Raw genomic sequence first — 5,499 nt, 5'->3', positions numbered from 1 at the left:
TTATTAAAAGCCTAAGCAACCAGCCAACCGTCCAGTAGCTATGATCTGCAATGACCACCAGGGGGAAGATGATGTTCAACGTACAGGCATGGAAACAAGGAACAGACTGATGAATCTCAGAGGGAAGTGGGGAGGGGGAGGGTGGGGAGAGATTAACCAAAGATCTTATATGCATACTAGAGGCCCAGTGCACGGATTCATGCACCGGTGGAGTCCCTCGGCCAGGCCTGCGGGATCGGGCCAAAACCAGCACTCTGACATTCCCCGAGGGGTCACGGATTGTGAGAGGGTGCAAGCCAGGCTGAGGGACCCCACCGATGCACGTATCCATGCACCGGGCCTCTAATATATATATTCCTGCTTTTGACTTCATTCTCTAAATCCATTTTTTAAAAACATGTAGGTACTGTTGAAAAAATGCATGAAGTTCTTATATTTTCCCAAAATATTGCTGGCAGTTAAGCTATAAAATTTTGTACTTTCTCAGAAACTGATCCCAGAGTTAAATTTCTAAGTTTCCTGCTTTAAATAATTCAAAGATGTGTGTTTGTGTGTAAACAAACATACAACTGCAAAGTGCTTATTCATTCACAATGGTGCACCACGTTGCATAAAATGTGAATATATGGTTTAAAAAACAAAACTTTAAACATCATGGGTTGAAATGAAGGAAAAGCAAATACCAAAAGATACCATAGGAATAGTGGGAAATATTTATTAGGATTTGTATGTGAGGTCAAGGTTAAACATATTGATTTTGGAATCATGGAAGAGAACGTTGGGAAGTCGTTGGAGTGGACAGACTGAGAAGATAATGGAGGAAGGATTAGACTTCCCCAAAATGGGAGTGGTAGGAGGCCTACAGGACAGACATCAAACAATAGATGTCCACATTTTTATCCTGGTTTCGCACACCACATGTTTTGTTTTGTTTTTATTTTATGTTATTTTATGACTAGTTGTCTGATACCATGCATGTATTTCTCTGTCTTGAGACTGAGTGAGGTGAATTAGAAGACCTTCAGATCTTTTCAGTTGTAAAATTATTCACTTATTCATGAGGCTTAATTTAATTTGAATGTGTGTGCATATGTCATATAAAATCTCATAATTGAGCTTATATTTATACCACAATAAACCATAACTGAATATTTAATTAATACTTACTGTGTTTTCTCTTTTAGAATTTACATGGGATTCATGAAGGTTTTATGTCCCATAATTAAGAAAGAAGTTCAACAAATTAAGTTCATTCTGTTTTTTTCATTTATGTTGCTTTTAAGTAAACTTGCCACAGGGCATCTTCCTCATTGAGATGCGTCAAATTTTTGTAATGATTATAAGATGAATGTTGCTAATAATGAGGATACTATTGTTTTTCTTTCTGAAAATCAGATTTTTTGATAGTTCATGATTAGCTTCATAATTTATAATGGCAAAATAGAAAGTAGTATTATTTTCATACAAATATACCTATGATTTCATTTTGCTGATAATTTTTATCTAATTGTTATCATAAGATATTTAAACTTCATTGTTTTAGTTATTAAATAGTAACTAATCTTTTGTACTTCAGTGGATATTAGCTGCTTAATCATAATCTGCATGTAAAGTAAAAATAAAAAAGGTAATGATAAAGAACATTAGCATATGTCATAAAATTATAAGTTAGCCTGGCTGGTGTTGCTCAGTAGTTGAGCTTTGACCCATGAACCAGGAGGTCACAGTTGGATTCCTGGTCAGGGCACATGCCTGGGTGTGGGCTTGATCCCCAGTAGTGGGCATAGAGGAGGCAGCCAATCGATGTTTCCCTCTCATCATTAATGTCTCTATCTCTCCCTCTCCCTTCCTCTCTGAAATATATATATATTCTCCATAAATTAAACAAAGCCATTCCTACCAATTTACTGGAAAATAAAATTTAATCAGACTGTGTCAAAATAAGTGATAATAAAGAATTAGACACATTTCATAATTTTCTTGTCACTTAATAAAGAACATATATAATCAGGAGATATGAAAGGAGGCCTGGAAAAACCCATATTTGTAGGCGAAAGTAAATTTAGAGCACCCCTTGAGGGTAGCACAGATTTTCTGACATAACTGGCAGACAACATGAGATCTTCTACAGTATTGGTGCCAAGACTGAGATAATTATATAGATACAGATAAATTTAGACAGAGTCACAAAATATTGAAAAGCATTTGATTTGGCTTAAAGCATTCTTTTCAAAGAATGTATTTACTAAAATAATCATACTACTTTTGATTATCTTTTGAAACAGACTGTGAATTGATTCACACTGACAATAAAAAAACCTAAACTAGTTTGTGTATCTTTAGAGCCCCGCATGGAACCAATGTGTAGAAACAAACACAAAGTGAGTGCACTTCCATCATATCGCTATATGCATCCTACAGGGCATGTAATAGTTTTCTATTGCTGCATAACACTTTAATAATATACTGTAACTTTAACAACAGCCACTTACTAGCTCACAGTTCTATAGGTCAGAAGTCTGGCACTGTATGGCTCAGCTTCCTGCTCAGGGTACCAAAAACCTGAAATCAAGATGTTCTCCAGGCTGAGTCATTGGCTGGAGGTTCCAGGGAAAAGTTCCACTTCCAAGTTCATTCTTGTGGTTAGCAGAAATCAGTCTCTTGCGGCTGTAAGACTGAGGTACCGTTTCCCTAACAGCTATTGGATGACTGCCCTTAGCTGCTAGAGTCTGTCTCTTCCTTGGCAACTGAGAACCAGGATGTCTGCTTTCTTCCAGACTAGCCAGCATGCAGCATTCTGACTTCCTCACTGTGTCTTGCTGGAGAAACTCTGCTTTTAAAGGGTTCACGAGAATAGGTCAGGCCCATCCAGATAATCTCCCCCTTTGAAGGTAAGCGGTGCTATATAACATGATCCAATTATGGGAGCAAAATCCATCAGATTCACAGTTCCAGAGGTTGGGCAGCGTGCCGTGTTAGAATTCTGCTCATGACAGCGATTAAACACAGGACTTCGGAGCCTGAGGACTGGTCTTTACCTCTTGGTTCTGCTGATTTCTAGTCACATCATCTGCAGAAAATCCCTTGATTTAGTCTTTCCTCAGTCTCATTATTTGTAAGATTGGTAAAATACTGTTGCTGTGAGGATTTACAGCTGTATTAACTATGAAATATATGTTAGCTGTTTTTATTAATTTATAATATCTAGACAGGCTAGAGAAAGAGTGGTGTGAAGGAATGTTTTGCAATGAGCCTATGTCTTTAAATAACCATGAGATGGGGTAAATGTGCTTATTCTTTCTCAGTGTATTTTAGTTCCCAGGATCCTACACTCCCAGAATGGCTGTATCTTGTAACCCTAAAATTCTAAAATTAAAGATATGTATTTTGGTACAAACTGACACCGAAACTTTATCAAAGTAACGACTTCATCTAGGATATCAGGAGAAACAATATAATAGTGGAGAGAAGATAAGAAAAAGTACATCCACCTTCAAAGAACAAAAAGAAGAAGAATTTTTGGGTAACAGTAAGTTTATCTGAAGTTTAATTTATGCATTGCATTTATATAATCACTCTTGAATAAGATATGACTCTACTTGTAAATTCAAATTGATCCAACTGTGGAAGCCAAAATTAAACAATTCAACAGCCCTGTCATTTTGACCATATAAAAATAAATTTTCATAACATCACCTACTGCAGTTATGATATCTTTTCTCTCGTGCTTTTAGAACTATTCCTTACCAACTTTATAAAACTGGCTGCTAGCCTGGCCAAAATGGGTACTTTTTTTTTCAGTATCTGGGTATCAACTATCTTTAAGGAAAACTATCTCCACTTTCTATTGAATTTATATTTAAAGCTCTGTGACTTATGTTTTCTACCATGGTTATAAACCAAAGAACTTTAAGGGTCATGAGATTTGTGCCCTGACTGGTGTGGCTCAGTTGGTTGGAGAGTGGTCCTATACATTGGAGGTCAGAGATTCAATTCCTGGTCAGGGCACAGACCCGGGCTGCTGGTTTGATCCCCAGTCGGGGTGCGTGCAGGTGGCAAATAAAGATAATGAGATTTGCAATTAGAAACCCTGCAGGTTTGAGTGCTATTGTGCTCAAATTCATATTCCATGTATAAAATCCAAAGAGCACCAGAGCCCTGACCTGATTAGGCGGCCAATTGTGCTAAGAGCTAGGAATTTGTTGACTATTGACAGTCAGCTTTAGTGTCCATTCACAGAATCTGTACATTTAATAATAAAAATCTGAGTAAACATAACTGTACTCGCATCTCCAACTGCTAAACTCCTTTTCTTCCCTGGTGCCTCCTTCCCATCTACAATCAGGATGCTGGTTTCTTAGTGTCATATTAGATTTCTCCAAGCAATTCTAAGCAAACACCTTGCCCTATCTCAGTGGCTGGTTCTCTTTCATCTTTCAGTCCTGCTAATCTCTGTGGTCCCATTGTTCTTAAGCAGGTCATGTCTCTCTTTGTCTAGAGAAGTGTTTGGTAAATATGGCCTAATGGTAGAGTTAAACTGGAGAGAAGCAATACTGACACCAGGGCAGAGAAAACTATGCTCTGCATTATTCTAGTCCATTGGTTTAACACTATATTTGTATTTGTTTGCGTGATGGGTGACTATTAAATAAAAATTTAAATAGAATTAAGGAAAACCTGTCATTGAAGTCTCTTAAGGTGGACTAGAATAGTACATAGATTATATTTTCAATACTGTTTGTTTTGTCCTAGAATTATGACTAAAGAAAGTTTCAGCCATTTATATGGTTTATATTAAAATCAAGAGGATCCCTATGTAGGCATGAGATTCCTTGCCTGTAGTTCTCAATTTATTTTCCACAGACCACCTGTGATGATAAACACCTAGGATTTTTAATCCAGGTGTTATTATTTTATTTAAGGTGTATATATATATATATATATATATATATATATATATATATTCAAATGCTCAAGTCAATTGCATTCATAATAAATCAGATTTTTAGGTATGGCTAGATCATCAGGTGATTTCCCCATCTACTATCTAGAACTATGTTGGCAAAAATCAAAAAGTTCTGCAATAAAATGTTGAAAATTCCAATCATATACTTCTGCCTGACTCCAAGGCAATTAATTTGGTACTGCATATTATAAAAAAAGTATAAGGTGAAAATTACAGTAAGGATATTCTGAATTTTCTGGAAATTCTATTACATTCAGAACAGCTATCTTTGTTTTATTATGAAGTCAGTCATTACAAAACGGGAAGTTTTCATATAGAAAAGGAAACGAAAACATTTAGATCTGGCTTGGGTCATGGCATAGAACTTCCTGGGATCATCAAAGTTCAAATAATCATATCCACTGGAAAATGACTGCCCTCAGCAGTCAGTCTTACATTGCGATTTCCCTTTTTTTTATAATTTCAAAATCATACATAAATGCATGTCCTGAAGCCTGTGGTCGAGCTGACCCCGTCTGTGAGCATTAGTCTCT

The sequence above is a fragment of the Myotis lucifugus genome, unplaced genomic scaffold (genome assembly GCF_000147115.1).
Source record: "Myotis lucifugus unplaced genomic scaffold, Myoluc2.0 scaffold_209, whole genome shotgun sequence".
NCBI lineage: Eukaryota > Metazoa > Chordata > Mammalia > Chiroptera > Vespertilionidae > Myotis > Myotis lucifugus.
Note: the sequence above shows the minus strand (reverse complement) of the source record.